The sequence below is a fragment of the Mustela lutreola genome, chromosome 7 (assembly GCF_030435805.1).
Source record: "Mustela lutreola isolate mMusLut2 chromosome 7, mMusLut2.pri, whole genome shotgun sequence".
Taxonomy (NCBI): domain Eukaryota; kingdom Metazoa; phylum Chordata; class Mammalia; order Carnivora; family Mustelidae; genus Mustela; species Mustela lutreola.
Window position 1 is genome coordinate 41,681,670 of NC_081296.1, and position 23,092 is coordinate 41,704,761.

Here is a 23,092-nt window from a genome sequence, read left to right on the forward strand (position 1 = left end):
AGGCACATCACCAAGAAGAGACACAGATAGGAAATAAGCATATAGAAAAAAACCTATCAACATCAATTGTCATTTAGGAATATAAATTAAAATAATGAGATATCATGGAGGGCACGTATTGCATGGAGCACTAGGTGTGGTGCATAAACAATGAATTTTGGAACACTGAAAAAAATTTTAAAAATGACAAAAAGTTTCAGTTATGCAAGAAAAAAAAAATAGAGCTACCCAATGACCCTGCACTTGCACTACTTGGTATTTACCCCAAAGATACAGACGTGGTGAAAAGAAGGGCCATCTGTACCCCAATGTTCATAGCAACAATGGCCACAGTCACCAAACTGTGAAAAAGAGCCAAGATGCCCTTGAACAGATGGATGGATAAAGAAGATGTGGTCCATATATGCCATGGAATGTTATGCCTCCATCAGAAAAAATGAATACCCAACTTTTGTATCAACATGGGCAGGACTGGAGGAGATTGTGCCGAGTGAAATAGATCAAGCAGAGAGAGTCAGTTATCATACGGTTTAACTTATTTGTGGAACATAAAGAATAACATGGAGGACATGGGGAGAAGGAGAGGAGAAGTGAGTTGGAGAAAATCAAAGGGGAAGAGGAACCATGAGAGACTGTGGACTCTGAGAAACAAACTGAGGGTTTTGGAGGGGAGAGGGTGAAGGGTTGGGTGAACCTGTTGTTGGATATTAAGGAGGGTATGTATGGCATGGAGTACTGGGTGTGCTCCATAAGCAATGAATCTTGGAACACTAAAGAAACACTAAAGAAAAATAAAATTATTTAAAAAAAGATATTCAGAAAAGGAAAAAAAAAAAAAAAACAAACCTGAGATATCACTAAACACCAATAGAATGGCTAAATTCCCAAAACTTGTGCTAGCAAGGATGGAGACAAATAGGTACTCCCATTCATTGCCAGTAGAAATGCAAAAATGGTATAACTTCTTTAGAAGACAGGCGGTTTCTTACAAAGCTAAACAGTCATGCCACATGACCCAGTAATTAGTACCTAGGTACTTAGCAACTGAGTTGAAAACTTATATCCACACAAAAACCTACAGGCAAATGTTTATAGCAGCTTTATTAATAATCACCCCAAATTGGAAATAATAAGCATATCCTTCAATTAAGTAAATATATAAAGAAATTCTGCTACATCCATACAATAAAATATTATTTAGTAATAAAAATTAGTAACCTATCAAGCTATGGAAAGATGTGTATAAACCTTGAATGCAATTCTAACTGAAATATGCTAATTTTACAAGGCTATATACTATAATATTCCAATTATATGACATTCTGGAAAGGAAAAAGCTATAGAGATAAAGATCGGTGGCTGCCAAGAGTTCAGAAAGAGAGAGAGAGAGGGATGAATAACTGAAGTTAGATTTTTTTTTTTAAAACCATAAAACTATTCACATGTGACGCTGTAATAGTGGAGTCAGGAGATTATGCACCTGTCAAAACCCATAGACCTTTATAACACAAAAAGTGCACCTTAATGTATAAACAAATTATTTTTATTAAAAAATAATTTAGAAGGTGATGAGATTTTAGGAAGCCATGTGGACAGTGAGAAAAGAATAGAAATTTGCCTTAAATGTATGAAACAGTATCTTTGATGGGGATGAGGGAAAAGGTGCTGAGACAAGTAAATTTGGAAATTAGTGAAGTCTAACACCAAAGGCACAAGGAAAAACACAATAACTGTAGTCTCACTGACCGAGGTTTTTCCCATCTAATGCAGGTTAACAAACATGATACTGTTCTACCTGTACACTGGAACTGAATGATAATGTGAATGATGGGTGGGGGGGCAAATTTCTCACTGCTGGGTTTCCAATTTATTGATAATTAAGAAAAGGATCCATATGGTAATGGAGAAGAGTTGGAGGCATTAGTAAGAATTCGTGTTTAGGTGGTTATGTATGGAGATATTTCTAGATCTGTATATATATATATATATATATGTGTGTGTGTGTGTGTGTGTGTGTGTGTGTGTGTGTATTTATCTGCTTGCTCTGTCAGCAGAGTCTAAAAACAGAAAAGATACCCTAGTACTAACTAGTATATCTAACATCCAATCTTGATTTCTAATACCATTCAGGTAGAAATAATTGATATTTTCTAATACTAAAGTTCCATAGGAATTAGCTATTTCTAGGGGAAACACATATTCAAGATGAGCTTGGAGCTCATCTTTGTAGTTCCAGAAAGTTAGGGAGTGCTCAAAACACACAGACAAACAGAAAATAACAAACCCAAACCCCCATTGGTAAGGGCATGGTAAAGGGGCACAGGAGTCAACTGAATGAGCTCCTAATCACCAAAGCTAGAAAACATTGACAACAAAGTATAGTAACATTTGATTATAGTCTGAAGTATAAAGCAAGTATCTATGAGTTTATACTGATATAAGCAAATATTAAATAAGTTAATAAGCGGGAGGAAAAGGCAAGTCTCTCATACAGAAATTTTATAAATAATTTACGAAGATACTCCATTCTAAAGGAGAGACAGTGTAATCCTCTATTTCTTAAGTATGGCTGTGCATAGTAGTCACATTCTCTCCAAGAATACAGTATCTTAAAAAGTGAAGGGGAGTGACCTTACAGTAGAGAAAACTAATAAACACTATTTGAACCTGATGATCAAGGTCAACATCACCAGTGATAAATCAGGTTGATAGTATGTACTGTTGCTATGATGTGATGAAAATGACACTGTACCTCAGATTTTCCTCCCTAAACCCACAACTCTAGTCCAATCATGAGAAAAATGTGAGACAAATTGCAATTTGGGAACTCTGTACTATTCTCAATTGTCTAAATTCTAAAACTGTTCTAAAAAATAAAGTTTATTTAAAACTTAGCTACATAAAAAAATGCTCAATACTATCTACATCCTTATAATTCTTTCCTCTTTAATATGTTTTTCATTCTTTTCTGCATAGCATTATATTAGCAATGATAAAGCATCCAAATTAAATATATATAATTATCCAGTGAAACATTTCATGAATAATTTTTTTTCTCTTCTCTTTCTCTCTCTCTTCTTTAAGAGAGAGAAGGGGGGGGGAAGAAGAGAGAGAATCTTAAGCAGGCTCCACACCCAGCATGGGCTGTCACAGGGTTCATTCTTAGGACCTTGAAATCATGATCTGAGCTAAAACCAAGAGTTGGATGCTTAACCATCTGAGCCACCCAGGCACCCCAAAGCTTTATTCTGTTATTAGGATTATTTCTTTAAGGTATTTTCTTAGAAATTAAATGATCAAATCAAGAGGTAATCATCTTTGTCTTTTGAAATATAAATTGTAGAAGATTTAGGCTTTATTTGACACCATTTAAGTCTTAGATGAAGTAATTGAGTATTCATAAAATGACAAAATAAAAACATTTTCTGCAAAATGTATTTTAGAATGCTTCTGTAAACATAATCAAAATATATCACAGCCTAAGTAAACTGAGTATCTAACTAGTAATACCTATAATCCCTAGTAGATGAGTTTTGAATTCTCCAGCTGCCTGTGAGATTAGAATGTGTACAAACAGCTGAAGAACGAATACTGCTCTTTGTGTTTTTCAGGAGTTTCATAGGAGTTACAGATGAGAAGGATTTACCCATCTCTGGATTCATTATACCATTAATATTCCAACTAGTTTTATAATGTTACTCCAAAATCCTAAGAGATTTGAGAAATCACTGTTCTTTGATGAGCAGTGAAAGCATAAACTAAAACTATGTTAATCCATTGTTTAATCTTAATGTTTAACAAAGATATGCTTCTTATAAGATGCAAAGACAGAATATCTGAGTCTGACGGTGAGATTGAAGCCATTTAGTTGTGTTTTTCAACTTTCAGCATTTCTCAGAGGTTCTTGCAGACATCTTTTGCAAATATTTGATATTTACTTAAAAACACATCTGAAACAAATTAAAATGAGAATAAGTAATAAAATAACCACATGAACCTGTGTTAATTCACATGTCACATGTCAATGTCACATTAGTGACCATCAAGTTAATTTGAGCTGCCAATGTAATATATTTATGTGGAGTTGCAAGAACAATACCCCATTAATCTATAGGAATATAGTGGAGCATCTTATAAAGTTATAGATTGAAGGGCATATTATCATTGTTTCATTTCATGTTTGATTTTTAATTTACTTGTGATAAAAGTGGGAAATATACTGCTAGAACCCATATGTACCAAACCTAATTAAGGGAGTCTAAATCTACCAGGGAATTGTGTTTTAATCTTTCATTGTAGTTTCAACACTTACTCTTAAGTTGCCTGCTACTTTGCTCTTCTGGTTTGGTTTAGTAGGTTTCTCTGACATTTCATGGATTGTTTTTCAAAGGTATCACTTATAAATACTTTTATATGAATCAGCATTTTACTCTTAATGCTGGATGCCAGTATGAATATTATTATTGCAATATTCCTATTATTATTATTATTATTATTATTGGAGTTTGGATGCTGAAGTAGACATACATTTGTCCTCTAAACATTATGGTATCTTAATTGCTTAGTCAATTTCTACTCAGTCCTTCCTTAAATGAACCAGGTCAGAACAACTGAATATTTTTCAGCAGAGACAATCAGCTGAAAAATATTCATGTTTCCCAGCCTTGCTAAAGATGCAAGGGGTTTCTTCTGGGAATTTCTAGGGAAGTCACTTTCTTAATGCAGATACTATTCTGTATTCTGTCTTCTTTCTTTGCTGTGCCTGGAATATGAATGTGAGACAACTCCTTTGCATGAGTGGCCATGAGCATAAAAACTACACCCTAAGGACAGTGAGTAGAAAACTGGAAGTACCCAGAACCCTAGTGGCATCCTTAAACTACTCCACCATTCCTAAATTGCCTACCTCCTGTCTTCTTGTTAAATGAGAAAAAGAAATTTTATTTGGGAGAGCCATATAGTTAATTTGTTTGGGTGTTTTTCACATGTAACTACTTAAAAACTATGAAAATTACTGGTGAAATCTAGCTTCCTCCTTTTGTAGGGAAAGTAACTAAGTCTTACTCTCCTCCATCACTTTGTAATATCTTATCCAAATTTGTTCTTCATGTTATCTAAAATCAGCCAAAATTATGTATTTATTTCTTTACTGCCTGTCTTCTATACTAGAATGTAAGTTCCATGAGGTTAAGGACTACATCTTTCTTGTTCATTGCTATATCCCTAGCACCTAGAACCAGGTTTCATACAGCAGAGATATTCAGTGTTCACTGAATAAATGAGTGAATCAATGAGACCTCAGAGAGGTTCAGTGACTAGATCAAGAAGATGACTAGGGGCACCTGGGTGGCTCAGTGGGTTAAGCCTCTGCCTTAGGCTCAGGTCATGATCTCAGTGTCCTGGGATCAAACCCCACATCAGGCTCTCTGCCACTGGGAAGCCTGCTCCCCCCCCCCACCTGCCTCTCTGCCTACTTATGATCTCTCCCTCTGTCAAATAAATAATTTTTTAAAAAAATGACTAGCGTAGGTATTAAAAGCCAAGCTCCTGATAACCAGGTAAGTAATTCCTCATTATACTACTTAATGCTGTGGGTGCTCTTTTAAGTCCTTGGATAGCAAGGATTATTCAGAATAAAAATTTAAAAAGCAACACATTACAATTCAATTGAATCTACACTTCATGTCATCAAACTCTTGTAACATCATCTCTTCAGACTTGTTTCTCATATAATGCAATTATTGCCACTTTTCTGGAATAGCCTACACTAGAAGCTACCTCTTAAAGGGCTCTATACATAGATCCCTTTCTTGGAAAATCACAAAGAATACTAGCATATTAAAGATTCTGATATTTACTATAATAAAAAAAAGTCCACATAACTTTACCTTAACACTTTCCAAATTTATTTTCTCTCTGAATGCCCTATCTTCACTTTGTGGATAACTCCTACTAAAATTTCAAGGAATTAATGCTACATTTTAAAAAAACTGTGGTCTCGATCACTGTATTTCTAGCTGGGTATTTTATGTCCTTCAGTTGCTTATGGTGAAAACCTTGATGAGCATTGGTATCTAAGGATAAAACCTCCCATTCTATACAAGTGTTTTCTTATTGGGCTAATTCTTTCAACTGTAGGATTCGTGCAAGTCAGTTCAATGTAAGAACTTCTAGATCACTTTCTCCTGCTGCTGGTAAGAGTACTAAAAATATACCTATTTTGCTCTTACACAAAGATGATGACCACCATCACCACCACCATCATCATCATCTAGAATATTTAAGTTGGAGGGCGCCTGGGTGGCTCAGTTGGTTGGGCATCTGCCTTCTGCTTGAGTCATGATCCCAGGGTCCTGGGATCTTGGGCACCAGGGTCCTGGGGTCTTGGGCATCAGGCTTTGGCTCCTGAGCAGGGAACCTGCTTCTCCCTCTCCCTTGGTGCTCTCTCTCTCAAGTAAATGAATTTTGAAAAAGATAAAAAGAGAAAATTAATATTAAAGTTGGGATTACATTGTTATTTTTAAACCAGTCATATTTATCTTTTAAACATGATCCTGATAAAATGATTTAATAACTATAAGGTTATTAAATGAAGTTTTTCTTGACCTAACTGATTCTAAAAGTCTATTTAAATTCTTGTTCATAGACCCAAATACCCATACACACAGACGTATATTTTTTTTCCCCTGACAGTCAAAAAAAATTTTTTTTCCTAACTAGCTTGCTCCATGGCAGCCTAAAAAGGAAAGTCACTGTGGCAGTTGTTTGTAGGCCAATGATGAGTTGTTAGAGAGTATTGTTGATCTTTAGATCAGCGGTCAGGTGAGACTCTCGAAAGAGTTGTTTTCCAGGATATTCTTAAAAGGCTCTGATTTAATCAGACCCATAAGAGTTTTAATCCACCAGTCTCCCAAATGTAAAATGTTGAGTTATCTTGGGGCACCTGGGTGGCTCAGTCGGTTGAACATCCTACGCTTAGTTTCCTCTCAGGTCATGAACTCATGAGATTGAGCCCTCTGTCAGGTTCCACCCTCAGTGGGGAGTCTGCTGTAAGATTCTATTCCTCTGCCCCTCCCCCCACTCATATGCTCTCTGTCTCTCCCTCTCTCTCAAATATATAAATATATCTTTTAAAAAAATTGTTGAATTATCTCAGGACTTAATTTTTGGCTTTTCTTTGTTCTGGTGATCTTGTCCCGAACCATGAATTTAAATACCACCTGATTACTTCTAAGAGCGCATCTCCCGCTGTGCACATCTGCTGAGCTCCAGACTTCTATATCAAAGTGCTTTTGTACATACACCTCTCTTTGGATATATAATGCACATGTCAAGCTCAAGATTTTCTAAATAGAAATCTTAATTTCTATGTGCTGCCCCACCACTGTATTCCTTTGTTTTCATTATTTTAGGAATGGCCAAACTCAGTTGCTCAGGAACCCCAGCCAGTCAAACTTCAAATTCCCCTTTCTTTTTATATTGTACCTCCAATCTATTAATAAGTCCCATGAATACTTCTTCCAAAATATATTGAAACCTGACAACTTGAAACCATCTGGCCTGATAAACCCCGATCTAAGCCACTTTTACTTCTTTTCTGGATGGTTGCCTATTGCCCTTCTTAGGGTCTCCTGGGTCCATTATTGTTCTCTCATGGTCCATTCTTCATATAGCCAAAGTAGTCTTTCCAAAGAGTAATCTTGCTGCTCAGAGCTCTTTGGTGGCTTCATAGGTCAAAGAGAAGAACATTCAGGTCCTTACCATGGCTAGGCAGTCCCTACATAATCTGGTTCCTCTGATCACATCTCCTATCCTAATGTAATTACTGACTACATTTCTGAAAACTTGTTTGTTTGTTTGTTTGTTTTTGTGGGGTTTTTTTTGGTCTCTTAAACACACAATGCTCATTTCCTCTTTGTGCTTCTTATTTCCTCTGACAATTATGTTTGGTCTCATAGTCATCACTGAAGACTCAAGTCCATGCCACTTCTTGGAGAAGTGTCCTCTGATCACATTAACTCTAGTAGGATCCTGTGCTCACAAATCACTCTATTCTGTTGTACTGCTATACTTATTTATACACATGTTCACTATCTGTGTATGTCCACTGGGATATATATTCGAGGTCAAGGAATTTGATTATTGTGTATTCCCCGTGCCTAATGGAGGGCCTCTCACAGTAAGTGTTCTATAAGAACCTGTTGACTATGAATAAATAAGGATTGTTACAAACAGTTGTCATGTTTGTCTCTAATTTCTTCCTTCAAATAAACTTTCTTCCAAATTAAACTTCTTGAAACATTGACTTCTTGTGTTCAAGAGCACGAATAGTTTCCTCAAAAAATAAAGTTCCAAATTCCTCTTCCTGAATTTCAAGATACTAATTTTCTTAGCCCACTTTTCTTATATGAACTTTTTAGTTACTCTTTCCTAAAATAAACCCTGGCCTTAACATTAACTCCTCTGTGCCTGAGAAAGTCTCTTTCCAGTATCTCAACTTTGCTATTCCTCTCCCAATAGGAATTCTCACCCAATTCCACATGGTTCAATTCCCCTTCTTCAGCCAGGCATTACTCCAGCCTATAGAAAGCTCTTTCTTTTCTGCTGTGTTTACCCTATATTTCATCTTGTCATGAGTTTGGTATAATATATCCGTATCCTATTTTATTTATGTGTGGCTAATCCCTTGAAAGTAAAGACTGAATTCTAATATTAAATTGTCCCCTTCATCAACTAGCACAATGTTCCACAGATAGTGCATGTATTTGACTCCAGTTTCACTAGACATGGTGACAGAAAAACATTTATTTGCTGTAAACACTTAACTTGCTATGAAATATATATATATATATATATATATATATATATATATATATATATATATGCAAGGGTGATGAACAAAAGGCAACTGCCACTTAATCTCATTGTCAGGAAAACAAGGGCATATTGTGGTGAGGATAATGGATAACTGCAGTCACATAATTCACCTGAGGAGGGCAGCCATACCACATGTCCAGGGGCCTATTACTGTTTAAAATGGAGTCTGTCTCAGTGTCTGCTGAATTTTTTAACATTGAACATTTTACTCTTTTTCAAGATGAACCAGAAATGCATATCTTTTATGTTAAATCATGTAATTTTTAAATGCTCAACATATCTGAGGCCCAATTCTGCAATCTTTTTTTGTCCTTTTGCAATGCTGACTCAGAAAATGCCCAATGTTGTTAATTAATTGAGTTCCAGGAGTTTGTACTTTATGTTACCCATTTTGCCTTTTTTTATTTTCACGTAGAAACTATTCCTTTTTCCTTCTCTCCAATACTAATCTTAGCAATTTACCAAAGATTTTTTAAAAATATTTGATATGTACTTTCTGATTATGAAAGTAAATATCTTTGTAGAAAACTTGGAAAATACTGAAAAATACTTGCAAAATGTAAGAATAATTCTGTATATTGCTATCATCTTATTCATTTTCTTTTTATATTTAGTTTATGACATTTAATTAACATAATAAAGTCATTGGATTTATTTTTCATGAAAAGAAATTCTCCATGAAATTAAAAATTCTTGGTAAGCACTTTTTTTTTTTTAAAGATTTTATTTATTTATTTGACAGAGAGAGAGATCACAAGTAGGCAGAGAGGCAGGCAGAGAGAGAGGAGGAAGCAGGCTCCCCGCCTAGCAGAGAGCCTGATGCAGGGCTCAATCCCAGGACCCTGGGATCATGACCTGAGCCGAAGGCAGAGGCTTAACCCACTGAGCCACGCAGGCACCCTAATTCTTGATAAGCATCAATTAAATGTCTACATAGATTTGTATTGCTTGGACATGTCAAATTAATTAATTAATGATTAATTTGATTATTTATAATTAGTTAATTATAACTAATTTGTTTTCTTATACAGTCACATCTCTATCACTGGACAATTAGGTTGTTTCCAGTTTTTTCCCCCTAATGAGTAATTTTGCAGTGAACACTTTGGTACATAAACTGTCTATATTTTGAATTATTTTATTATTTTATTAGAAATGCAGTCAATAGATTCAAATATATGAATACTTTTTAGGTCAACTATACTTCATAAACATTTTTCCAGTGCTGCCAGTAATTTGAGAATATATATTTACTGTGTTCAGAACATTTGGATAATCTCATTAAGAAAAAAAATAGGGACACCTGGGTGGCTCAGTGGGTTGAGCTGCGGCCTTTGGCTCAGTTCATAATTCCAGGGTCCTGGGTTTGAGTACTGCATCGGGCTCCTTGTCCAGCAGGGAGCCTGCTTCTCTCTCTGCCTCTGCCTGCCACTCTGCCTACTTGTGCTCTTTCTCTCTGACAAATAAATAAATAAAATTTTTTAAAAAATAGTAAAACACATACACACACTATAACCCCCCCCCAAATTAAGGTAATTGATGATTCTGTCTCTACTCTCTCCTTAGTTTTTCTCTTTTACTACTGACTTATTTCAGCAGATGACCTTTATTCCTATTTAAAAAGAAAACTGGGTGGGGGGGGGGTGCCTGGGTGGCTCAGTGTGTTAAGCCTCTGCCTTCGGCGTGGGTCATAATCTCAGGGTCCTGGGATCAAACTCCACATCAGGGACTTTCTGCACAGCAGGGGGCCTGCTCCCCACCCCCCCACCCCGCCTGCCTCTCTGCCTACTTGTGATGTCTGTCTGTCAAATAAATAAAATCTTAAAAAAAAAAAAAAAAGAAAAAGAAAACTGAGGTTTTTTATCCCTCTATCTACAGTTACCCATACTTAATCTTATTCCTTTCCACTTGCCTCAATGAAAGAAATTCCTTTTCTTTCAGGCTAATACTTCCACTTGTGCCTTAGCACTCATGTCTTCCCATGTCCTGCAAGACCAGACCTTCACAGCCATGCCTCTGCCTTCAGTGTTTTCAATATCTTCCTCTCTTGGATTCTTTCCTCATAATTTATAACAATACTTGACTTTGTTTTATTTAAAAAGCATTTCTTCATCCTGGTTTCTACTTCCAGTTGCACTCTTATTTCTCTTCTTTCTTTTACAGCCAAGTTTCTTTGCTTGATCTTAACTCCCTACCTTTAATTTCTTCACTTCTAAGATTTTCCTGAACAACAGTGTCCTTACTTTTCTGGAACAAGTCTTGCTCAGATCACTGGTGATCTGAGTGATCCACTATATGTAAATCCCAATTAGGTGTACTTTTCTAGAGCGAAGAGACAGACAGATTGAAGGAAGTTGCAGCTGAATTTCGACCTCAACAGGATGGCTATGAGTGTCTAAGATTAGCAGAAATGGGAGAGAAAGAAGACTGTTCTGGTCGGAAAGTGCACTGAAGAAAGTAATAATGTTATCAGCTACTGACTGTGGAACACAAAAACCTAACATGAGTAGTATGGGGCAACAGACATCTAACATAGTAGCAGAAAGTCTAATTAAGGATAGAGGAGACCACTGCAGTGATAGATAGGGGACAAGAAAATAGCTGAGATTAACAAGTCTGATTTAGCTATTCATTCATTTACTTAACTAACTCATATTAAGTACTTCATACATGCTAAGAACAGGGAATACAGTGTCTCAAGGGGGTAGATAATTCATTGTCAATATCAGCAGAAGCAAGAAATTTGATGTTCTAGAAGCCAGTACAGAAACAGTTTGGTCAGGGGTCTTCAGGGGACTTAGTCACAGCATGGTGACTGTGGCATAAATGAATCCCAGTTTTATCAGCAACAGAGAAGGGAACTGAAACTCATTTTGGAATAATATTAGGTATGGAGGAAGGAAATAATGATGTTAAAGGAAATAAGGGATTATAGGAAAGATAGAGGGGAAAACAGAAGCCGTGGATATCTCAAAGATAGTAGTGATAGGTTGGAATGCTGAGCCATTTATTCCAATAAAAGTTCCTTTGGAGGGATTCCTGGGTGGCTCAGTGTGTTAAAGCCTCTGCTTTCAGCTCAGGTCATGATCTCAGGGTCCTGGGATCGAGCCCCGCAACGGGCTATCTGCTTGGCGGGGAGCCTGCTTCCCCCTCTCTCTCTGCCTGCCTCTCTGCCTACTTGTGATCTCTGTCTGTCAAATAAATAAATAAAATCTTAAAAAAAAAAAAAAAAAAGCTCCTTTGGAAAATGCCAGAGGAAATGAACAGTCAATCTGAAGTTTTATTCTGTTAGACATAAAGACAAGATAATGCCAATACAATCATTTGTTTGCTTTAGAAGTATTATTTTAATACAAGGGATAAAATCTTCATAAAGTATTCAAATAAGTTTTGTTGATAGATATTAGTTTTCATTTTGGAGCTGTAAAACTAATGCAGACTGCATGACATGAGATCAACTCAGATTTCAAGATTTCTTTGACCCCAACAGATGTAACACATTAGAATATTCTAAAGTGTAAATAAGAGTCCAGACATATTGTTCTACATCAGAGGATTTCTTGATAGAACCTATCGAAATAAATCAAAAGCATATCCATCAAATGTCACTTGAAATATTTCAGGGTATAATCTCTCAAGAGAAAATAATTTCCATTCTAATTAATTTTCCTGAATTTGAAATCCAGCCAGAGCAAGACAAATCTGATCAGAGTCTTCTCTGTTAATATGCAATTGTAATATTTCCAAGTGGAACTGGATGGCTGCAAGGCTGACCAGATAATTTTGCCTTCTTCAGTTCTATTGCCCCCACCTAAATCAACTGAGGGGCAACTCCCACCAATGTCCAAGCTATCCACAATGATCAGACCAGGTACACTGCTGTCTGATAACTTTGTTCTATAGCCTGAGAGCAGGCTTAGGGAAGCATGTAGGCATGATCTGGTATTGGCAAACTGAAAGTTGAGGGGTTGTGTTGAAGTCTAGGGCAAGCAGGAAGTCATATGAGCAGCCTAATTGTCTGTGAATGAGAAGGGATTTAGTACTGAAGACCTCTCTGAGAGCTGCTTTGGTGGTTGTGGGGTAGTGAAAAAAGGTAATGAGGTTACATTCTGAGCTAGGGAATGCTTAGTATTTAGACCTTGAAAGCACATAAGAAAGGAACGATAATGTGAAGTAGAGATGACCTTGTACAATGACATAGTCAAAAAACCCCTGCAACCCAGTGGGACTTTAACGTGAATATCCACATGCCTAATAATTTTTTTTAAAGATTTTATATATTTATTTATTTGACAGACAGAGATCACAAGTAGACAGAGAGGAAGGCAGAGAGAGGAGGAAGCAGGTTCCCCACTGAGCAGAGAGTCTGACCTGGGGCTGGATCCCAGAACCCTGGGATCATGACCTGAGCCGAAGACAGAGGCTTTAACCCACTGAGCCAGATGCCCCTAATTTTTAATTGATTAGCTAACTGATTGATTGGTTTGCTTGGCCAAATTCAAGCCTTAGAGTTATTTTAAATCTTGAAGGTTGAATAGGAAGACCTTTGTATGGAGCAAACCAAACTTTTCCTGCTAAGCAGGTAGACCATGCTTGGTTCTGTTTTCAGTTTGAAATAGTGCCATAACTATCAGATAACACTTTCAGGTATCATTTAAGGAATTTATGGGATTTTCACTTTTATTTATAAATGATGAAACATTTAATATATCCAAAATAACTTCTACAAATAAGCGCACATTATAAAGCATAGTAATTTGGGATACAGATACAATGAAAAATCTCATTTTAATTTTTATCTGTACCAACTGTCATCTTACAAAGTATAAATGCAAGAATATATCCTCATGTAGTTATTTTCCATAAAAATGAACAAAACCACCTTTTTAGTGTTTGCTGGATTAACTCTAATAACTCTAAATTATTTTATTTGCCTTCAGGTCATTAGAGACATTGCCATATTACTTTCACAAAACAACATTCTGTTTTGCAGACTTGAAAATGTATTTACCCAATAGGTTGCTCTCAGCTTTATAGGAGAATCTTAAAATCTTGAAATCTCGGGTTCTTATTTCTTCTTATTATTTTTTATTTTTTTACTTATTTTATTTAAATTTAATTAGTTAACATATAGTACATCATTAGTTTCAGATGTAGAGTTCAGTACTTTATCAGTTGCTTGTAATTCCCAGTATTTATTATATCATGTGCCCTCTTTAATGCCTATCACCAAGTTACAACACCATCCCCCCACCACCCCTCCAGCAATGCTCAATTGTTTTCTATAGTTAAGAGTCTTGTATGGGTTGTCTCCCTCTCTGATTTCAAATTATTTTATATTTCCCTCCCTTCTCCTATGATCCTCCGTTTTGTTTCTTAAATTCCATATGTAAGTGATCATATGATAGTTGTGCTTCTATGACTGACTTCTTTTGCTCAGCTTAATTCCCTCCAGTTCTATCCATGTCAATGTAAATAGTAAGATCTCATCCTTTTGATGGCTGAGTAATATTCCATTGCATATGTGAACCACATCTCTATCCATTCATCTGTTGATGGACATCTGGGCCCTTTCTGTAGTTTGGCTGCTATAAACATTGGGTTGCAGGTGACCCTTGAGATCACTACATTTGTATCTTTGGGGTAAATAACCAGTAGGGTAATTGGTGGGCCACAGGGTAGCTCTACTTTCAGCTTTTTGAGGAACCTCCGTATTGTTTTACAGAGTGGCTGTACCAGCTTGCTTTCCCACCAACAGTGTAAGAGCATTCCCCTTTCTCACACTCTAGCCAACATTTATTGTTTCCTTACTTGTTTATTTTAGCCGTTCTGACAGGTGTGAGGCAGTGTCTCATTGTGGTTTTGATTTGTATTTCCCTGATGCCAGGTGATGTAGAGCCTTTTTTTCAAATGTCTGTTGCCATTTGTAGGTCTTCTTTGGAGAAATGTATGTTCATGTCTTCTGCCCATTTCTTGACTGGATTTTTTGTTTCTTTGGTGTTTAGTTTGGTAAGTTCTTTATAGATCTTGGATACCAGCCAAGTATCTGACATATCTGATACATCATTTGCAAATATCTTCTCCTATTCCATAGGTTGCCCTTTAATTTTGTTGACTGTTTCCTTTGCTGGTGAAGAAGCTTTTTATCTTGATGAAGTTCCAACAGTTCATTTTTGCTTTAGTTTCTCTTTCTTTTGGAGACATGTCTAGCAAGAAGTTGCTGTGTCTGAGGTGAAAGTGGTTGCTGTCTGCACTCTCCTCTAAGGTTTTGATGGAATGCTATCTCACATTTAGGTCTTTTGTCCATTTTGAGTTTATCTTTGTTTGTGGTGTAAGAGAATGGTCCAGTTTCATTCTGCATGTAGCTGTCCAATTTTCTCAGCACCATTTATTAAAAAGACTGTCTTTTTCCCATGAGATATTCCTTCCTGCTTTGTCGAAGATTAGTTGACCATAGAGTTGAGGGTCTATTTCTGGGTTTCCTATTCTGTTCATTGATTTTTGTGTCTGTTTTTGTCCAGTATCATGTTGCCTTGATGATCACAGCTTTGTAATATAACTTGAAGTCAGGCATTGTAATTCTCCCAGCTTTGGTTTTCCTTCTCAACATTCCCCCAGCTATTTGGGGGTCTTTTCTGGTTCCATACATAATTTGGATTGTTTGTTCCAGCTCTGTGAAAAATGTTGATGGTATTTTGATAGGTATTGCATTGAATGTGTAGACTACTGTGGGCAGCATAGACAATTTAACAATATTTATTCTTCCAATCCATGAGTATGGAATTTTTTCCATCTCTTTATGTCTTCCCCAATTTCTTTCGTGTTACATAGCTTTTAGAGTATAGGTCCTTTACATTTTTGGTTAGGTTTATTCCTGGGTGTCCTATGGTTTTTGGTGCAATGGTAAATGGGACCGATTCCTTGATTTCTCTTTCTTCTGTCTCATTGTTAGTTTATAGAAATGCAACTGATATCTGTGCATTGATTCTGTATCCTGTCACATTGCTGAATTGCTGTGTGAATTCTAACAGGTTCAGGGCTGGAGTCCTTTGGGTTTTCCACATAGAGTATCATGTCATCTGCAAAGAGTGAGAATTTGACTTATTCATTGCCAATTTAAATGCCTTTTATTTCTTTTTGTTGTCTGATTGCTGAGACTAAGAGTTCTAGTACTATGTTGAACAACAGTGGTAAAAGTGGGCATCCCTGTTGTGTTCCTGACTTTGGGGGAAGAGTTCTTGGTTTTTCCCTATTGAGAATGATATTCACTACAGGCTTTTTGTATATGGCTTTTGTGATATTGAGGTATTTTCCCTCTATCCCCACACTATGGAGAGTTTTAATCAAGAAAGGATGCTGTATTTTGTCAAATGCTTTTTCTGCATCAGTTGAGAGGATCATATTTCTTGTCCTTTCTTCTATTAATGTGATCTATCATGTTGATTGATTTATAAATATTGAGCCATTGGTGCGTCCCAGGAATAAATCCCATTTAGTCATGGTGAATAATCCTTTTAATGTACTGTTGGATTCTATTGGCTAGTATCTTGGTGTGTATTTTGACATCCATATTCATCAGGGATATTGGTCTGAAATTCTCCTTTTTGATGAGGTCTTTGCCTGGTTTTGGGATCAAGGTAATGCTGGCTTCATAGAACAAGTTTGGAAGTTTTCCTTCCAGTTCTATTTTTTGAAATAGCATTAGTAGAATAGGAATCGTTTCTTCTTTAAATGTTTGGAAGAATTCCTCTGGGAAGTCATCTTGTCCAGGATTCTTATTTTGTGGGTGGTTTTTTATTACTGCTTTAATTTCCTTGCTGATTATTGGTCTGTTCAGGTTTTATGTTTCTTCCTCTTTCACTTTTGGCAGTTAATACATTTCTAGGAATCCATTCATTTCTTCCAGATTGCCTAATGTGTTGGCATATAGTTGCTCATAATAAGTTCTTAACATTGTTTGTATTTCTTGGGTGTTGGTCATGCTCTCTCCCCTTTCATTGATTATTTTATTAATTTGGGCCCTTTCTCTTTTCTTTTGGATAAGTCTGGCTAGAGCTTTATCTATCTTATTAATTCTTTCAAAGAACAAGCTTCTAGTTTCTTTGATTTGTCCTACTGTTTTTCTGGTTTCAGTTTCACTGATTTCTGCTCTAATCTTTATTATTTCTCTTCTGCTGCTTGCTTAGGCTTTATTTGTGTTCTTTCTCCTCCTCTTTTAGGTGTAAGGTTAGCTTTTTGTATTTGAGATTTTTCTAATTTTTTGAGAGAGGCTTTAATTACAATGTACCTCCCTCTCAGGACTGCCTTTGCTATATCCCAAAGCTTTTGAACAGGCACTTTTCATTCTCATTAGTTCCCATTTTTTTTTTTAAGTCTTCTTTAATTTTCTGGTTGACCCATTCACTCTTTAGTAGGATGCTTTTTAACCTCCAATTGTTTGCATTCTTTCCCAATTTCCTGTCATGATTCAGGTCAAGTTTCAAAGCATTGTGGTCGGAAAATATGTAGGGAATGATCCCAGTCTTTTCGTACTGGTTGAGACCTGATTTGTGACCCAGTATGTGATCTATTCTGTGGAATGTTCTATGTGCACTTGAGAAGACTGTGTATTCTGTTGTGTTAGGATGGAATGCTCTTAACATATCTGTGAAGTCCATCTGTTCAGTGTGTCATTTGAACTCCTTGTTTCCTTGTTGGTCTTCTGCTTAGATTATCTGTCCATTGCTGTGAGTAGGGTATTACAGTCCCTCTACTATTATTGTATTATTGTCAATGTGTTTGCTTAATTTTGTTACTAATTGGCTTATATAACTGCCTGATCCCAAGATAGGGGCATAAACATTTATGTTTATTAGATCTTCTTGTTGGATAGACACTTTAAGCATGATATAGTGTCTCTCTTCATCTCTTGTTACAGTCTTTGGTTTAAAATCTAATCTGTCTGATTTAAGGATTGCCACTTCAGCTTTCTTTTGATGTCCACTCACCACAGCTTATTGAAGGGTGTGCAATCTTTCTGACTTTCTCTCTCTTCCTGATTTTGCTCCCTGAACTGGGCTTTCCCCCTTCCTGGCCTTGTGGCCCCCCAGTCCCCAATTCAGGGTTCTGAACCTTGCTTCTGCCAAATTCACTTGGTTCAAATGTGTGGATTGTTTCTGTACTCCTCTGATCCTTTTTCTGCTTGTTCAAAATAGTTGAAGGTTGATCTAGTTGTACTCAAAGGATGAGGCAAGTTCACGGTCCCCCTACTTTTCTGCCATCTTGGAACTTCCTCAAAGTGTTTTCTCAGGTTCTTATTCTTAAAGCAAATGTTCTTCTCACCTACTTCAAATCAGATCATTGAGATAAGATCCTATGTTTTCATGATTATGAGCACCAACTTGGAGTTAGTTTATAATCTGGTTTATACTCTAGTTCTACTACTCATTTTTATGATATCTTGGGCACATTACTTAACCTTAATGATATCTCATTTTGTTCAGGTGAAGAGTAGTTTTATAATAGTGCTTCCAACTTATAAGTGTTCCTGTGAGGATTAATGACATCAGGAAAACATTAAAACAGTACCTTGCATAGTAAAGATTAGATATTCTAATAAAAATTTCTTTAAGGTAAATAGATATCCCAAAGGCCTTAGAATTGAGGTATGGCCATAGTGGACATCACAAGAGAAATAGTTCTTATTTGTTGGCCAATGAATGTATGGCACATGGAACTCCCTGTTTCAGGGTAGAGGTATTAAAAATAGGGGGCATGTTACTACCCTTGACTCATTAAGCAGATTGAACCTGCTAGTATTCTAATACATGTAACTATTCACTGTCCTAAGCTCTTGCTAGAGTGAAATGTTTAGAGGCTGAGAGAGTCCTGGGGATCACTGAAAGTCTCTATGATGGAGTTATATAAACAGCCCTGTTACTGCTCCAGGTCTGTCAATCTGATACAGACTGTGTACCTTGCTGCATCTGAATTTCCCACAAAACTGTAATGTTTCACATTCACTTTAACAACATCTGTCTAGGGGGCAACTGATGATTCTTCTGGCAAATATTCTCCATTCTTCTAGTAATAACCTCCTCCCTCTTGCTTGGCATGTAGATGGACTAGTTAGTCAAGATGTACCATTCTTCTCTCACCAAGAGATCAACCAGGACCCCCTGGAACAAGATGTATTTCTGATTTAGTTATGGATAAAAACCTAGAGCATAAAGTTAGAGCCCTCTGGAATTTTGCCATGGTTCTCAGACCTGAATGAAAGAAGTTGCTGCCACAATTACTAGCATTGTGCTGGCTAGTACAAAGGAGAGGGATTCCTCCTCCCTCCTCTCTAGACCCACCTCATGGTTGTTCCCCAGTGTGCCAACCTCAGATGGGGTTGGGTCGAAGGGAGTAGCATTAGAGACTACCCAGAGTCCAGACCAACTCTGCTGAAGGCTGTTCAGGTCTGGGCTTGAGTCTTGGGGCCCGGGTCATTAATCAGTATTCCAGCGGCCCTTTTCACAGAAAAAAAATCTATCTACTTAGGCAACATATTTTACAAGCTGAAAAATCTGTGGAGATGTTGCTTTTTCAGACACATTGGGGAGAAAATCAGTGTGTGTGTGTGTGTGTGTGTGTGTGTGTGTGTGTGTGTGTGTGTTTTAACACCTTGGAGGCCAAATCAACTCACCCATGACCTATGTCATAAGTTCTGTCTGAAAGCCCTGTCTATCCACTTCTCACAATATAGGCATCCTTCTTGATGGGGACTTTTCTGAGTATCTTTAGCAAAACACCACTTAAATTTACATATAACTGTGAATTTAGAGTTATGCCATCATTCTGTTAGAACACCATTAGTACTTCAGTTTATCAGATTTAGAATTTAAAACATTGAAAATATTTAATAAAGCCAATAGATCATTACTTTCTATTTATTCTGTAAATATAATTTTGAACACATTCTTGGTATCGGTCTCTGTGCTGAAATTAGGGCAGGCAGAGTAGCTGGGCAGTGTGTGAGCGATTAATATAATAGAGCTTCTACTCCAAGGAGCTCATACTCAAGCAGGGAGTCCAACCCGTGCATGATTAGCTATAATACAGAGGACACCCTTTAATGCTTGCTTAATCCTACTGGGCTTTAAGACAGAAATACAATAACCCTGCTGTAGAGAAGACAGTGTCTTGAGTATTAAAAAGGCCTAAGGAGAAACTGTGAGATGAATGCAAACCGCACTCCAAATTCCAGTAGATTAAATGAAAATTACAGAAAAACAACTGTATATTTATCAAACATCTGTAGAGGAAATAATTTTTTTATGTCAAGTGAAAGAAAAAAGCAGATCATAAATGAAAACATTTACAAATCGAAGTACTTAACATGATTTTAAAAAAATATTTCAAATATATGAAAAATTTTATTTTTATTTTTTTGAGATTTTATTAATTTGAGGGAGAGAGAGAGAGACTGCATGAGCAGTGGGAAGGGGCAGAGGTAAAGGGAGAAGAAGGACTCCCCGCTAAGCAGAGAGCCCCAATGCAGACTCAATCCCAGTACCCCTGGATTATGACCTGAGGCTAAGGCAGACCCTTAACCAACTAAGACACCCAGATGCCCTTTTTTAAGTTTTTTTTTTTTTTTTGAAGATTTTATTTATTTATTTGAGAGAGAACAGATGTGAAAATTTTTAAACCACCAAAATAAAACTATAGACTCCAGACTGAGAAAATAATGTAGCAATTATGATCAACAAAATAATTAACAATTTTAATTTTTTATGATATTTATTTATTTATTTGAGAGAGGAGAATGAATGAGAGAGAGAGAGGAGGAGCAGGAGTAGGGGCAGAGGGAGAGGGAGAAGCAGACTCCCTGCTGAGCAGGAAGCCTGATACAGGGCTCAATCCTGGGACTCCAGGATCCTGGCCTGAGCTGAAGGCAGATGCTTAACTGAAGGAACCACCCAGGGGCCCCAACAATTTTTATATATAAAGTGTTCATAAGCAAAAAGTCACAAAGTCCTCAAAAGACAAATGGACAAAGGATTAAGTGGATATTCAATAAATAATGGAAAATAATGAATAAACAACCATTTGAAAGTTATGTTCAGCTTCACTAGCAATCAAAATAAAAATTAAAATTGTATAAATAAAAAATTAAAAATTAAAAAATCAAAGTTGTATCACATTTTTCTTATATCAGCAAAAGTTTTAAAAGAATATAAACCAGTAGTGTGACACAGTAGTATATTAAATATTTGTTAATGCATAAATAAAGAGATAAATTAGTGAATTGGGGGAAATATAAGATACAAGTTGTTTTATATTGTGATTGACATCTATCCATGTGAATAAAGGTACATATTTGAAATGAAATACGTTTCATTTGAAATGAATGAATATGAAATAAAATGAAATACAAGTGAATAAATAAATAAAATGCTATTCATTGTTCTTTATCCCAGTTTTCTAATTTGTAAGATGGAGAAAAAAAGAGTGTATTTATTTTGATATTCTTTCCTTATTTGATTTAGTTTTCCAACTTTTCTCTTTTCCTCAAATTTCTGTTATGTTATTGCTTATGCTTTTGAAATGCAAATCTATAAAGTAAGACTTCAAAGTAAATAAAACAAAAACCAAGTTATATTAAACAAGATTATTATAGAAGAGGGGACAGTGTAGCAGGGAAGTGAGATCAGGACTAGTCACAGTTCAGGGAATGATAATAGCGGAGCTGGCTGCCCAGGGCAGGGACCTGTAAGTAGTCAATACAACTTAAGGCATTGACTGTGCCTGGGCTTAGGGGGCAGACTAGGGGGAGCTAGCTCTAAGAATGTGACCCAAGTCAGGGCTGGTGGCAAGGCATTCAGGTCGGTTGAAGGTGCTACATCATGATTTATCTGAGAAGGACATCCCGAACAATGAGATTCCTACTTGTGATTTATCTGTATCATAGCCGCATTTTCCATGAAATATTTTGAATCCCCAATGAAGTTTCTTTCTGCATTTGAATCTAAAGCGTAGGCTGTACAAGAATGGGGGTACGGTCCCACTGGGGAAGGCACCACAGACAGCAAAGGAAAGGCCAAGACGTATAGGATAAAACTAGGCCTATCAGTAGTTAAAGAGCTGGGGAGGAGAGCCGGCTGCCTTGCATCATACTCAGAAACTATGCAGTGTCATGAACAGTGTGCTCCTACTTCAGAATTAATTGGAGTTGCTTTCTAAAAATGCAGATTGCTCTGGTCCCAATAGTTTATTTTTGCTTTTGTTTCCTTTGCCTCAGGACACATATGTAGAAAAATGTTGCTATGGCTGCTGTCAAAGAAATTACTGCTTATGTTAACATTTTCATAAATGGAGTTTGTGGTTTTAGGTCTCACATTTAGGTCTAAATCCATTTTGGGTTTATTTCTGTATATGGTTTAAGAAAGTGGTCTAGTTTCATTCTTTTGCATGTTGCTGTCCAGTTTCCCCAGCACCATTTATTGAAGAGACTGTCTTTTCCTCATTGTATATTCTTGTCTCCTTTGTCATAGATTAATTGACCCTATAAGTGTGGAGAATAAGGAACCCTCATGCTCTGTTGGTACAGCCACTGTGGAAAACAGTATGGAGGTTCCTCAAAAAATTAAAATTAAATGCTCTATGATCCAGTCATTCCACTGCTGGGTATTTACCCAAAGAAAACAAAAATGCTATTTAGAAAAGATAATGCACCCCTCTCTTCATTGTAGCATTATTTACAACAGCCAAGACATGGAAGGAAACCAAATGTCCATCTATAGATGAATGGATAAAGAAGAAGTGATAATCTCTGTCTACTATATATTTTTTACTTTGAAGCAATATACATATATATGTATACACAATGTGTATATATATATATATATACATATATGTGTGTGCATATATGCATATATATACATATATATATATACATAATATTACTCAGCCATATAAAAGGATGAGATCTTCCCATTTGTCTCAAAATGGGTAGACCTAGAGAGTGTTATGCTAAGTGAAAGAAGTTAGACAAAAAGAATGCTATAAGATTTTGCTTATATGTGGATTCTAAAAAAACAAAACCAATAAACAGAAAAGCAGAATATGACCTATAAATACACAAAACAAACTGATGATTGCTAGAAGGGATGAGGTTGGGTGGTTGGGCATAGGTGAAGGGGAGTGGGAGATACAGGCTTGCAGATATGGAATGAATAAGTCACGGGAA